Source organism: Tupaia chinensis, unplaced genomic scaffold (assembly GCF_000334495.1).
Source record: "Tupaia chinensis unplaced genomic scaffold, TupChi_1.0 Scaffold000221_1, whole genome shotgun sequence".
Taxonomy (NCBI): Eukaryota; Metazoa; Chordata; class Mammalia; order Scandentia; family Tupaiidae; genus Tupaia; species Tupaia belangeri.
In genome coordinates, this window is record NW_006159696.1 from 344,307 (window position 1) to 359,478 (window position 15,172).

General features: G+C 50.3%; 1 protein-coding gene across 1 annotated transcript in view; it reads right to left on the minus strand.

Moving 5' to 3' along the window:
* The window catches only part of WDFY4 (WDFY family member 4), a 275,436-nt gene extending 263,785 nt beyond the window's left edge, over positions 1–11,651 (minus strand). Inside the window, exon 1 of the mRNA XM_027771521.1 lies at positions 11,516–11,651. The gene's annotated coding sequence lies outside the window, so the exon portion shown is untranslated. The remainder of the gene's footprint in view (positions 1–11,515) is intronic.
* Positions 11,652–15,172: the final 3,521 nt, after the last annotated feature.

Genomic DNA, 15,172 nt, shown 5'->3' on the forward strand with positions numbered 1-15,172 from the left:
GCCCCCCTTTGGGGAGCTGCCGGGCCGGGGGGGGGGGGGGGCATCTCCTTTGGGCCTTTGAGAGCGGGAACACCTCCTTGGCCAGACTTCACCCAGCCTTGCCACGGCCCTGTCCGCCCCTGCTCCTGGCCCAGGAGTGGACCGAGAGAACACAGCTGCCAAGCGCGTGGAGCCAGCAGCCAAGCAGCCCTGGGTCTGGCCTTCCCAAGGGCCTACTGTGCGCCGCGCCTGCCCATGTGCCAGCACTGAGGAGACAGGCTCAGGGCAGGAACTCGGAGCTCACTGCGACCCGGGTCTGTCCGCCTCCACTTCCCTCCCTGGTGTCCCTCTGTAACTGTCCTCTCCTCACCACCCTGCCCCATGAGGAAAGCCCAGGCCGAACCAGCGGCGTATGTCACTCAGGGCCTGGATGCAAGGTGTGCGTGTGTGCAGTGTGACAGGGCCAGGGGACACGCTGCGAGGTTGTCACAGGCCCTCTGTTTCTGCCATAGTGCCACGGGGGTGGCATTAGACCATGGCTTCTCAGGAGCATGTGGCAAGAGAGGAGCCCTATTCGGGGTGGGGGTAAAGATGCACTCCCCTCTGTCTCTGCTGCTGAGACAAACTGGAAAATGACTAGACACGACACTTCAGACCACTGGCTCGGAGTGAGAGAGTGGGCACCCACCGCCAGACGCTCCAGGTGAGGGCAACAGTCACCCCATGGGAAGTGGTGTCCAACCAAGTCATGGGGACCCGCAAAGCGAGAACGACACAGTTGGACCCGGCCCCTAGACAATGGGGAGCTCCCAACGGCTCTGGACAGAAGGGCACAGTGAGCGCGGGGCTGAAAGGCCAACCGTCCTGCAGAGCCAGCAGGAGCTGCCGGGACCTCAGATGGAGAGCAGCCCACTGTGGCCACCAGTGCTGGGAGACACACCTTCCCTACAGAGGGGGAGCCTTGGAACAGAGAGGCAAAGGGACCTTGGAGATGATTCAAGGCATGGAGACTCCCCTTGATGGACGTGGACATAGGCCCTGCCACCTGCCCAGTGACTCCGAGGACGGAGGGCAGCTCACGTTGCCTCAGAAGTGCAGGAAGTTACCTGAACACTAAGATGGGGACTCCAGTTGCAGGAACCGGGCAGATCTGCGAACCTTCCACCGCCCTGCAACTTCCTCTTTCTGACTGCAGTCCGCCGTGTTACTGGCCTGCACACACCTCTGCGGCTTCTGAAGCAGCAGTGGATAAGGAACTCCCGGTACCATGCGGAAGGGGCTGGTTTTGTATCTCGGTTTGTGTACCCACTTCCGTATTGCCGAGAATGGCCAGGGAATGGCTGCCCTTGTCAGACCCTCACAGCTTAGCTAGGCTGAAATGTTGCTCCTGGCACTTAGGGACGGGCTGCTGACGGCGCAGGTACCGAGGAGCCCAGTCCCTGTGGTGAACCTCCCCAACATGGAAGCAGGTCGGTGACTTGGTCTCCACGGAAACGTAAGGTCACGCTGCTTAAATAAGAGCAGCCAGAGAGAGTGACCAGCTGCCGACAAAGAAAACACTGTCTCCCATCTCAGCTCTCACAAGGTCCACGTTATTCATCCCCATTACACAGACGGGCAGACTGCCGCCAGCACACCCAGCGTCAGCCCCTCACCTCCGGCTCTGCCACTAGGACAGCGGCTGGGCTTGGCGCTCTGCACACTGGCTGGTGGGTCATAAACGCAGGAGCGGAGCTGGGCCAGTCCACACCCGGACCTCGGAGCTCGCGTCAGGGCGCAGACAAGCACGGCTGAGCAGGAAGTGCCTGGCTGTGGGGCCTTGGGAGGCCCATGTCCGGCCCGGGGAGGAGAGGAGATCCTGCTGACCACCCCTTCCTCAATCTCAGTCCCGGGAAAGGTGGAACCACGGAGTCCCTTACATGTCTAAGATCATCACGTGTTCAGGTGGGAACTATTTCCATGTGGTTCCAGGCAAGCTTGGTTAGCTCACATAATCATCCTCCTTAGTAAATGCAGGTGTCATCTGGCCAGAATACACACACAGATCACTAACTTCCACACATATCTGGAAGTCGCTTTCCTGGCCTGGAAGGAATTAAGCCCTTGGGTGGTCCGAGGACAGCCAAGAAGGAGCGCCAACTGCCCCATCGCGCAGCAAGGGCTCCTCGCGTCCCGCCTCCCTGTCCTGGCCTGTGCCATGCACGTCCGGGCCTGGGAAGTTCTGCTTTTAGGTTAATGACAGAGGAGCACACCTTCAGATCATCTGTGCCCCCGATGCTCTTTCACCAAACTGAAGAGCAAGGAAACAGTGCAGGCGTGGGAGGCGGGCTCTTCATCCCCTGAAGACTCTGCCTCTGTATGACTTAGATTTCCTACCTGTAACGCCAGGCCTTTGGAATGGAAGCCCCTCTGTCTGTCTGCCAGGGCCTGCTTCTCCAACGAGCCTAGAACCACAGCCTTCAGAGCCGCCCTCTGGGAGCTGAGTGTCTGTTTAACCAGGAATCTCCCACCAGCTGGCGACCTCCGAAAGTGCCAGGAACACTTTCCAACCTCGGCCTAACTCTTCTACGTGCCAGGAGATGGGAGGGTGGCACCAAAGTGACAGGTTCCCTGGTGCCTGCCTTCCTCTGGGCTTCTCCCAGGCAGCCCAGCACACCCCCCATGCTCCCTTGTGAAGGCGTGCCTGCCTTCCTCTGGGCTTCTCCCAGGCGGCCCACCCCCATGCTCCCTCGTGAAGGCACCGTGAGACTCGGGCCTCTCTGAGCTCCACACTCTCTCCCCCACCGCACACTGTGACTTGGGGTGCAGCTCCGTCTGTCACCGCATTGTTCACGTGTCTCCAGGGGCTCCCCATGTCCCCAGGTCCTGGCCCGTGGTGTGACCCCACCCCCTTCCTTGCCTGGTTCCCCATGGTACCCTCCACCACACTCACGCCCTGGCCACTGCCTTTTCTCAGGCCACCTCTGCCTGGGAAGCCCTTCCTGGGGCTCCACGTGTCCAATCCTGCTGTCTCCTGGACACGAGGAATAAGCTGGGCCCTCCTCCCACCGTGCCATGCATGGCCACCCCCAGCAGGTGACAGCCCCTTCCGGTTTTCAGGGCTGCATCAATGCCTGCGTGACCTGACTAGGACCCATGGCTGCAGCAGGTGGCGAGGGGCAATCTTCCTCTGTCTAAAGGCAGAGTCTCACTGTGTTCTGATCCTCCTGCCTCAGCCGCAACGGGGACCACAGGCGCACATGCCACACCGCACTGTCTCAGACGGGGTCCGCCATGTTGCCCAGGCCGGCCTTGCACTCTCAGCCCTGCCTCGGCGTCCCAAGCTCCGCGATCACAGGTGTGCACCACTGTGCCTGGTCTTGAGGTTGGTCCGGGCTCTAACTGGCCTCCTGTGTGTCCCAGCCTGTGGAGCAGCACTGGGCAGGCCTGGAGGTGATGGTTCAGGGGATGGTGAGGCACCCTGCCCCCAGGGAAGCCATGGACCCCTCGGGAAACTGCCCCTCCTCTCTGCCTGCCCAGCGTGGCTCCCTGCTGGGGCGAACCTGTCAGAGTCCACAGGTGTGTAGACGGGGAGAGTGAGGTGAGGTAATAGAACCTGTGTTCTGACTGCCAGTCAGAGCACCTGGGTGTCTTCCCTCCTGAATATCCAAACGCGGCCCACCCTCATTCTCCTGCCCCTTTCTCACCCTCTGCCCTTCTCAAAGATGGCATCCCCAGCCCGGTGCAGCTGCCGGCTGTATTGATGCCAGGCTCCTGGCCACTGAGGAGCCCGCCCTGGGCTCTGCCCTCCCCATGCCTGGCTGCTGCCCCCTTTTCATCACTGCCCACTTCCCTCTCCTAAAGAACCCAGCTTCTCAGAGCAGAGACTCCAGAGACTGATGGCTGCAGGGGTGCTCAGCACTGCCCGTTACACTCCCCGACCACCTGCCACCTTCTGTGGAAGCCACTGGCTCCTGGACACCCTCCACGCTCAGAGCCAGTCACAGCCCTGCTGGTTCCCTGCGGGGGGTTTCCACCTTGGTAACTCCCCGCATGTGCTGGCCAGCTCAGCCCACAGCTCCCCCATGGGCACAGATCCCTCTGCATCTTTGACATCTGAGAGAGGAAGAGCCGACAAAGCCCCGTTTGCAGTGGAGTCAGGAGGGTCAGCAGGCAAGCGGGTACTCCTCGACTTGCTGCCTGCCTGGGAATGTGAATGGGGTCCCCTTCACCCTTTGGTTCTCAAGAAGCATCTGGAAAGCTTCAGATACATGTCAAGGTGTCACCCGACTCCTGCTTTATGGACATCGTTTCCTTCCCTTACCTGCCACTGGCTACGCGGCCCTCAGAACTCCAGCAGTTGATTCCTGCTTCAGCCGAAGGTTCTCCTTGAACGACTTAGATCATCACCTTGTGCTTTAAAGCGTCTTACTGGGGCCAGCAGGTGGCGTAGTGGTTAAGGCGCTGGCTTCCCACATGGCTAATGGCAGTTTGAGTCCTGGACCTGGAGATTTGAAACTCACGCCATTTGCATGTGCGTGAGTGCCCAAGATCCTGAGAGGAGAATGGAGGAGAAGGGACTGTGGCGTGGCCATTCCCCTTGGGAGGTTATGTCTTTCTTTCTGTCTCTCTCTGTCTTTCTGGCAAGTACATGCACCTGATACCAAAAGACTCTTTAAAAAAAAAAAAAAAAAAAAAAAAGCTTGTATTTAAATAAGCTCCCGCTTTCCCGCTCATCTCCAGGGCATGCCCTCAGTTCTGTCTAAACCTCGCCTCCTGAACTGCAGTTCTTAAGACCCCAAATAAAGTCCTTCGTTCTTTACAGACTCGGTGCTTGAACTGATTGACAATATTTTGTGTGATCAACAATATTTTAGTAGCTGGTGTTAGGGTTCTACTGAGAAATTTCCTATTATTATATTAAAAACATAAAAATCAGCAAGCGTTTGTCTTTTTTGCATACGGCCTTTCACATCCAAGTCTATTGTGCTTGTAACTGGTGAACAGGTAGTTTGATTGCATGCGTTGTTAATCATGCCACCATAGACATACTCCATGTTTCCCTTTTCCTCGAATGACCGGACTTGACCACGAAGCGCCCCTTGGTTGGTTGTCTGTGACTGACTCTCACCCCCTGGTAACTGGAGGTTCCCACCACCCCCCCTGTTACGGGCAGTGCTGGGAAAGGGATCCCCACCACAGCGACCTGGTTTTCTGTGAATCCTCTGTGGAGATAAATTCCCTAAAGAAGGTTTAATCATTTAGCCAAAGGGAATGGTCATTTTCACACTTTTTGCCAGACACTGACTATTCCTCTCTCAGTGTCGTTTCTCGAATCTTTTGTCTAGTACAAAGTGCATGGGCTTCCAGCGGAACTCAGTTCAAATCCCAGTGTGTCATTTCCTGTCTGAAAGCAAAGCATTTTACCTCTCTCAGTCTCATCTGTGAAGTGGGACTGATGACGTCAATTCTACGTTGAGAACTAAATGAGATTGCTAGTGTAAGTGCCCTACACCATGCCCTGTTTATTGCAGATGCTAGGTCCGCTTTCTCAGTCTCCAGACTGTCTTTCTCCTTGGAACTGCTGGGGGCAAGCGACTTTTCTGAATCTTCCATCCTCTTAAACTATGCGCTTTATGAATACTTCCAACCAGAGAACAAGAAATATCATTTCTCTAAAGGGTGTCACCCAGTAAAAAGATAAAGCCTACTACAAATTCAAGCCATATGAGTAATTTTAAATTTTCTTGCAGCCACATTACAAAAGTAAAAAAATAGGTTAAATTCTGGCCAGCCCAGTAGCTTCGTATATAAGAGAGCCCAGAACCCAGGTGTCCAACCCCAGACCATTGTCTCAGCAACTTGAAAAACATGCCAGGCTCATGTGCATGTGTGCCCCAAATCCCAACGAGATGGAGAAATGGCGGAAAAGGGATTGCAGTCTGACCCTGCGCATTTGGGTGCGGTTTTACTCACTCCATCTCTATTTCCCTGTCTCTCTGTCGAGCATATGTGCCCTCTGGCAATTAAAAAAAAAAGGTTAAATTAATTTTTAAATACAAGAGGTCTTTTAAAAGCTGGGACCATGTAGTCGACCGCAGTTCATGTCCCAGATCCGGTGGCTTAAAACTCACGCCAGGTGCGTGTGCGTGCATGCCCAAGATCCTGAGAGGAGAATGGAGGAGAAAGGATTGCAGCGTGACCATCCCCCCTGGGGGGTGATTTCTCGCTTTCTGTCTCTCTGTCTCTCTGTCTGTCTGCCGAGCGTACGTGCCCTATAGCAAAAACCTCTCCAAAAAAAAAAGAAAAACAAAAAGTTAATGGAATTACTTCTTATGAAAAAACTATGGGGCCAGCTGCTGGTGTGGCGGTTAAGGTGGCTGGATCCCACCAGATTGACTGCAGTTTGAGTCCTGGACCTGGCAGCTTGGAAAACACGGCAAATATACATGTGTGTGCGCTCAAAATCCTGACAGAGAAATGGAGGAGAAGGGACTACAGCGTGACCATCCCCTATGGGGGGGTGCTTTCCCTCTCTCTCACTCTGGTGAGTACATGTGCCTTCTAGTAAATTAAAAAAAAAAAAAAAGGAAAAGAAAAAACTATGTATAGATATAAAACTATTTCACACCAAAATGAACTCAGATTGAAATTCCATTTTTCCACAAACTTTTTGAAGCTCCCATATTTGTTATATTAACTTCAATACATTCAAAATATTTTTATTTCATGTAATCAATATTTTTTAGATACTAATGAGATATATATATATATTTTTTTTTTTGGTAGAGAGATTTTTGTTATAGGACGCGTGCACTTGCTGAAGAGAGAGAGACAGAAAGTGAGAAATCACCCCCACACACACACCAGAGGGGATGTCCACTCCACAGTCCCTTCTCCTCCATTCTCCTCTTGGGGCTTTGGGCATGCATGCACATGTGCCCGGTGTGAGTTTTAAGCTGCAGGGTCTGGGATTTGAACCAAGGTCGACTACATGGGAGTCCAACAAAGTAACCATTACACCATCTGCTGGCCCCACTGCTGGTCCCCATTATCTCCCAATAATGAGATATTCTGCATTTCTTTGTAGTTAAGTTTTAGTGCCTATGAAATACGGCATGTATTTACACTTCAAGCACATCTTTATTTGGACTGTCCACATTTCAAGTGTGGTTAGGGGCTTCTTGCTGGGTAATAATGCAGGTCTGGACGAGGGGACATAAGCTAACATGTGCAGATGCTGCAGACTGGACCATCAGCCAAGCTCCTAGGAAGGTAGCAGACAGAGATCGTCCACCTGCATTGTGACGGCTGTCGCGCCTGAGGGGTGGTGACCAATGCTGGCACCTAGCCGTAAATAACATGGGTAGTAACTCTAAGGTGTGGCTCACCTAGCCCCGAACCTCACCTTCCCCCTTTTCCTCTCGTGTAGGAAACTGCCACCCCTCCAGCTGGCCAAGCCACCTTGCTTTTCTCCCACACAGACACCTGCATGGCACTGAAGGGCCAGGACTTCACTTCCCACCCGTGGTCCCAGGCACCTCCACCTTTTACGTGCAAACTCCTAGTCCTCAGGAGCCACCACTTCGACTGCACCTCCCGCCTGTCTCCGCTCAGTAAATGACAATTCCATTCTGCCTGCTGCCCGAAAGTCACCTTCGACTTCTCTCTTCTTCCCATACCCTCTATACCTAAAACATCCTCAAATCCACCCTCAAAAAATATCTAAAATCTGCCCACACTGACCACTCTTCCTGTCTTGGCACTGTCGCTCTGGGGCGAGCCACCACAGCCTCTAGCAGAGATCATCGCAAGAGCCTCTAACTGATGTCTTGCTTCTTTGGCCCCAACTGATCGGCCACCTGAGAACTACAACGATTCTTTTTCAAATGCAAGCACACATCAACAACAGCCCCAAATATCTTTACTGACAGCAGACTTGATACAAAAACATAAACCATTCAGGAATAAGTCTAGACGGAATATATATTTATTTTACAAAGAAAATTGTAAATTTTCATTTAAATATTTCAGAGAAAATCTAAACCATGGGGCGATAAAGCATGTCCATGGCTTGGGAAAATTTTCACAAGGATGTTACTTCCACTCAAATTATATTTTAAATTGAATCTTGGGACCAGCAGATGGCATAATGGTTACATCGTTGGACTCCCACGGGGTCAACCGCCGTTCAAGTCCCAGACCCTGTGGCTTAAAACTCACGCCGGGCGCGTGTGCATGCGTACCCAAGATTCCATGTGGAGAATGAAGACGAAGGGATTACGGCATAGCCATCCTCCCTGGGGTGATTTCTCATTTTCTGTCTCTCTGTCTCTGTCTCTCCAGCGAGCACATGCGCCCTATAGTAAAAATCTCTCTCAAAAAAAAAAAAAAATTGAATCTAAACATAGTTTGTCTGTTCAACCTGACAAACTCATTCTAAAATTTTCATGAAAGAGTTAAGTACCAAGAGTAGTCAAAGCAGAATGGAAGAAGAAAAGCTGGAGAGACACTTTCCAGATATAAAAATTTGATATAAACCTATAGTTAATAGATTGTATAATATTGACTTAGGGAGAGACCAATTATCACAACAGAGAACCAGAAACAGGCCCAGATACACATGGAAACTCAAATGACAAAAGACCTAGTGTAGCTCGGTAGCTAAAGACTGGCTTTTTGGGGAACCAGCAGTTAGCGTAATGGCTGTGTCGCTGGACTCCCACGTAGTCGACCGCGGTTCGTGTCCCGGACCCGGTGGCTTAGAACTCACGCCGGGCGCGTGTGCGTGCATGCCCAGGATCCCGAGAGGAGAATGGAGGAGAAGGGATTGCGGCGTGTCCATCCCCCCTGGGGGGTGATTTCTCGCTTTCTGTCTCTATGTCTCTCTCTGTCTGTCTGGCGAGCGCACGCGCCCTATAGCGAAAATCTCTCCAAAAAAAAAAAAAAAAGAGTGGCTTTTTGGGGCCAGAAGGTGGCATAGTGGTTTAGGTGCTGGACTCCCATGTGGTCAACTGCACTGCACTTCAAGTCCCAGACCAGGCTACCCATGTGGTCAACTGCACTTCAAGTCCCAGACCAGGCTGCTTAAACTCACACCAGGCACGTGCGTGTGCATGCGCAAGATCCCAACAGGAGAAGAGATTGAGGCATGGTCATTTTCTCCCCAACCCCGGGGGTGATTTCTTACTTTCTATCTCTCTGTCTCTGTCTCTCCGGCAAAACAGAGCACATGCCCTATAGCAAAAATCTCTTGAAAATAAATAAATAAAAATAACCAGATGGCTTTTCATTTCCAACAGATTTGCAAAAGTAAAATAGCTGCCAATATTAAAAGTTTGTGAAGATATAGAGTAATGGAAATTTTGGTACATTGATAAGTGAGTAAAATGGTGTAAATACTTGGGAATTAAATTCTGGTATCATCCAGGAAGTCTGAAGATATGTTTAAACTATGACTCACGAGTTCCATTTCTAGAGTATAAACCGTAGTGAAATTCTTGCACACACACCCCCAGGCTATATATATAAGAATAGTCCCAGCAGCACTGTTAATAGAAGGGAAAAAAATACACCTTGGAAATATTTTTTAAGTGCTTGTCACAGTGTCTCTGAGAAACGTAACTAGGTCCATGCATGTAACAGAATACTAAACAGCAGGACAGACCAGGCACGTGCAGCAATAGGGAGCAATTTCAGAGATGTAATTTTGAGCCAATTAATCAAGAATTAAAAGAATATTTAATTCTATGTTTAGAGAGTTCAAAATATGCAAAATGAAATAGCACAAATTTGCAATTTAGAAATATACTGGGAGGCCAACCCATGGCAGGATGGTTAGGGCAGCTGGCTGCCACATGGTCGACCGCACGTTGGAGTCCTGGACCTGGTAGCTTAAATACGCCAGGCACGTGTGTGTGCATGCCCAAAAACTGAAAGGAGGGGGCCATGGAGGAGTAGGGACTGTGGGGTGATCATCCCCCACGAAAGGTACCTTCTCACTTTCTCTCTCTCTCTCTCTGTCTCTCCAGTAAGTTCATGTGCCCTTTGGCAATTTGTTTTTTATTTATTAATGTACTCAGTAAAATAATAAGGAAAAGCTAGGGAACAATAAATCTAAAATTCTGGACGGCAGTCACCTCAGTGGAGGGAAGGAGAAGGTCTGGTGATTGGAGAACTTCATACGTGATGGCGATCATTAAAAACAACAGCAAGGAGACCAGCAGTTGGTATAATGGTTACCTCGCTGGACTCCCACGTGGTCCACTGGGGTTCGAGTCCTAAACCTGGTGGCTTGAAGCTCACACTGGGCACGTGTGCATGCGTGCCTGCCCAGGATCCCGAGGAGAGAATGAAGGAGAAGGGACTGCAGCCTGTCATGCCCCGGTGTGTGTGTGTGTGTGTGTGTGTGTGTGTGTGTGTGTGTGTGTTGGGGGAGGGGGGTTGTGATTACTTGCTTTTTGTCTCTCTACCTCTCTGGTGAGCACACACGCCCTACAGAAAAATTTCTCAAAAAAAAAAAAACAGGCAAAACAAACAAATGACAGCAATAGTAGACTAGCACACAGAGTTCACACTGCTTTATCCTCTCTACCCCGAATGCTTTCTCTATATGCTCCTTTCTGTCTACTCAACCCTACCAGTCAGAGGGAGTACAGCCAGGTCTCCAGGGCAGGCAGAGAGGCCTCCCTGACCTGACCCCTCTCCTACCTGACTGGCTGGGTCCCCAGGCATGGCCCTCACCCTACGCTGTCATGCCGGTCTCCTCTTCCAGACCATTGGCAAGAATACTCCTCAGACTCGCAGGGCTCAGATCTGGGCACCACAGGCCCTGTCCACGACCCCGTCACCTTTACCAGCACACTTAGTCATCGCTGAGGAAGTGTAGATGAACGACGATGCAGAAAATCAAAGCACCCTATGGAAAAGGTACCCCGTAAACCCCTTAGTTATCCTTCAGCTGCTCATGTCTCCAGAGAGCTGTACACAGAGGCCTGGTTCGGTGTTCTGGAAGGTTTGATTTCAGAGAGGAGAGGAGCCAATCCTCAACAAGCTGGATGGTCCTGCTCACTCAGGAAGTGTCGGCATTCAGAGGTTCAGTGGGGTAACTCGGGGGGAGTAAGGCCCGAAGAGGCACCAGCTCACCAGGCCAGTCTGCAGTGGCCCCCACAGGGGCTTACAGAGAGATCTCCCAGGGCACAGGCCAGCGTCAGCCCTTCCCAGGTGAGCAGGGTCGCTGTCCTTAGCCACTGTGAGAAAGCACTTGACCTGTGGTAGGCAGAGGGCGTGTTGTGCCAGAGCCGGGCATGAGGCAGCAAGCCCAGTGACCTACAGCCCAGCAGATGCCAATCCTGGACACAGGGCCACCACGCTGCCTACTTCCTGCTGCTCAGCTCACACCTGTCCCCAGCCCACACCCAGGAGCAGACCCTGGGGGTCACATGTACCTCCATGCTCAGCTTTCCAGGAGGCAGCAATAGGCCCCACCCCAACAAACAGGTCCAAGTGCCCCCCTCTGAGCAGGGCAGCTGGCCTGACCGAGAGCAAGGAGGCCTACCTGGAGGGTCAGCCAGAGCCTGCAGACGACAGCTCGTGTGGGTGCCCCATCCCCTGCACAGCCCCTCAGAGTCCAGGGAAGAGGGCCTGCCCGGTCGTCGTCAGCCGGCTGCAACGTTTCACTATGAATCACTCCTGCTGGGTCACTGCTCATTTCCTGGAGAAAGCAGAAGTGGGGCGTCAGCAGATGCCTGGCTCTGCCCACTCCCCAGCAGACGCAGAGCCGCTGGTGTTCTGGCTGGGTGACTCGGGCTCTTCAGAAAGTCCCCTTGGAGCTGGTGTGGGCCCATTCAGTGGTCAAGTGGTGCTGAGAGGGGCCAAGGACCACCAGGAAAGTGCACAGCACCGGCCTGAGTTGCATGTCCGTCCAGCAGGCACTGCTGCTGGGCACCGTCTCTCCTCTCTGAGCCTCCAGTTCAATGACGACAAGTCTGCTGTATGATGCATCTCCCCGAGTGTGTCTAAAGGGCGTCCCTGGACACTAGGTGGGCTCATCGCCCCTTCCCTGCCAGGCTCAGAGCCTCTCCTGTGGATTCCCCTCCACCTCCTTAGATCTCACTTAATCCACCAATGACAGGAGGTTAACGTCAGACCCCCAACTGTGGCAGGGATTCTCTGCAACTCCATGTCTACTGGGTTGCCGGGAAAGTCATGGTGCATTCTTGCACAGAAAAACATAGAAAAACAAGTCATGACTTTTTCAGTAACCTAATGCATTCTCACGTCTTTGTGTGTATAAGGTTGAGTCAGTTTGAATCGTCCATCCATAACATCATCCAGGTGGGACAGGCAAGAAAGTCCACCCATACGCAGTACCTTCCTGCACTCCCTGGAAGGAGTGTTGCCATGTGAGCGAGGGTGGTTGTTAGCATGAATGTCTGACCCGTAACCCGCAAGCGAGCTCACCCCCACTTCTGGCTCACAAGCTAACTGATCGCTTTTAAGTAATTACACGTGAGAGGCCACAGAATCAGCTGTTATGAGAAGCAGCAAGACTCTGAGATTGGCCAAAGATGAAAACAGCATTCCCAATGAAGCCTCAGCTCTCTCCACCACAAATTGTTGTGAGGCAACAACCAGATAGGCGATCTGCCCAGTTTAAGATATGGGTCTCAACCCATGCCGACCCCACATGCCTGTTCCCCAACAAGTGTCTGAAGTACCCCCACTGCTCAAGTTTCTCTCGTTTACTGTCCCTGGGCAGAGAAGGGGGGACCTGAAAGGGCACTACTGTCACCCTGAGGGAGCGGCACGTGTGTGCAGCAGCATAAGAACCACCTTGCAGGTGAGGATCGGCTCTGATCTACTTTAATCAAAATAATTAGTATCACTGTTAGAGAATTTCCAAGACCCATGCTGCAAAAGTGTGAGCCGTTGTCTGGTGTCTGTGTGTGTGTGTGTGTGTGTGTGTGTGTGTGTTGGGGTGGGGTGGAGGGATGCTATTTTTCTTGACAGCTGACACAAGACCCTTTCCTAGGGAGAGCGAACTAAAAATAATAGGTTTATTATTACATACACCAGTAGATGGTGTGGTGGTTAAGAAGCTGGACTCCCACATGGCCGACTGTGGTTTGAGTCCCAGACCTGGCGGCTTGAAAATCACACCAGGTGAGGGCGTGCATACCCAAAATCACAAGAGGAGAAAAGAGGAGAAGGAATTATGGCATGGCCGCCCCCTGGGGAGTGATTTTTCTCTATCCCTCTCTTTGTCTCTCTCTGGCAAGTGCATGTGCCCTATGACGAAAACCTTAAAATGATAGCAATTATAATAAATAAATAATAAGTTAGTAGAAATCAGATTCTTAGACCTGTGGATTAACTTGCCCGTAGGATGGAGTTTCACGGCATCCTAACACGAGAGTCGGACATGAAAGGAGAAAGCTAATGCAGTGTAGGCAAAGGGGAAGGTGAAATGTCGAAGGCATTTGGAGTAAAGAGTTTTTAGTAGCTGATAAAAACCTTTCCAATAAAAAACATTAACAGCCCTCTGTAAGAATTAATTTTCACTGTCATCTTGACTGGGCCATGAAGTGCCCAGATATTTGGTCAAGCATCATTCCAGGTGAGTCTCTGGGTGTCACGTTTTTGGAAGAGAATAACACTTAAATTAGCAGACTGAGTAAAGCAGATTGTTCTCCCTAAAGTGCATGCACCCATCAGCTGAAGACCTCAGAAGAACAAAAGGTTGAGTGAGAGGGAGCTTCGGCTGCCCGACAGCGTGAGAAGAGACTTCAGTCTTCTGCCCTTGGACTAGAACTTATACCATTGACTCTTTTGGTTCTTGGGCCTTTGGATTCAGACCAGAATGTACATCATCAGCTCTTATGGGTCTATGGGTCTCCAACTTGCTGACTACAGGTCTTAGGATTTCTCAGCATCCAGTCTTGTGGGCCAATTTCTTACAATATATAAACAAACAAATAAATAAATGTATGTGTGTATGTGTAAGTATCCTGCTGGTTCTGTCTCTCTGGAGAACCCTAATTAATATATTTTAACAAAGTATGAAAATAAGCTTGGGGCTGACTCCATGGCCTGGTGGTTAAGGCAGCAGGATGCCACATGACTGACCATGTCATTCAAGTCTTACACTTGCTTGCTTAAGAAACCCAGTGGGTGCATTTGCATGCACACTCTCAATCTTTAAGGGAAAAAGAGATGGAGGAGAAGGGATTATGGCATGACCAATTTCCCACAGGGGTGGGGGGTACTTTCTCCTCTCCTTCTCTGTCTTTCCATCTTTCTGTGGCAAGTACATATACCTTGTAGCAAAAAAAATAAAATTAAATAAAATTAAATAAAAAACAAATAAAAGCAAGCCTGACAGAACCAAAAGGATTTTCTAGTAATTCAACTACCAACCGGAACAAAACTCAATATTCTTTAAAAGAAGAAATAAAAACTCCTTTTACTCCAACATCTACATTGTCCAGATACAACTAAAATTGGTAGGAAGTTGAAGAAACAATAGCAAACAAACAACATGACTCATAAGAAAAGCATCTTCAATAGGAACATATTCCCAGATGAACCAAAGGTTGGAATTACCTCACAAGGACTTTAAGCAGCTACCCGGGATATATTCAAGAAAAGATGGCCATAATAGACTGAAAAGATGAGGATTTGGGCAAGAAAATATAAGGCTCAAATATAAATTCTGGAATTGAAAAGTATACCTGACATGAAAATTTTACTGTTGGGCCAACCACAGATTGTGACTGCAGAAGAAGAGGGTTAATGAACTTGAAGACAGATCAGTCGAAATTACATTCATTCCTCTGCATTGTGGAGGACTGGCTTCAGGACTCTTCATTGATGCCAAAATCCATGAACACACAATACTTTTATATAAAATAGCATAGCATTTGCATGTAGCCTACAAACACCTCCTCTGTACTCTAAATTATCTCTAGATTACTTATAATACTTAATGTAAGTGCTAGGTAAGTAGTTGTGATACTGTATTATTTTTGTATCTGTATTATTGATTATTGTTTTATGTATTATCACTTATAATTTTTATTCTTTTTTTTAATGTTTGATCTGCAGATGTGGATCCATAGATACAATCTGAAAACAGAGGGAGAAAAGCATTGAAGAAAAATAAACACAAACTTCACTGCTTTTGACCATTTTGAATGGTGTAACATGCCTCTAA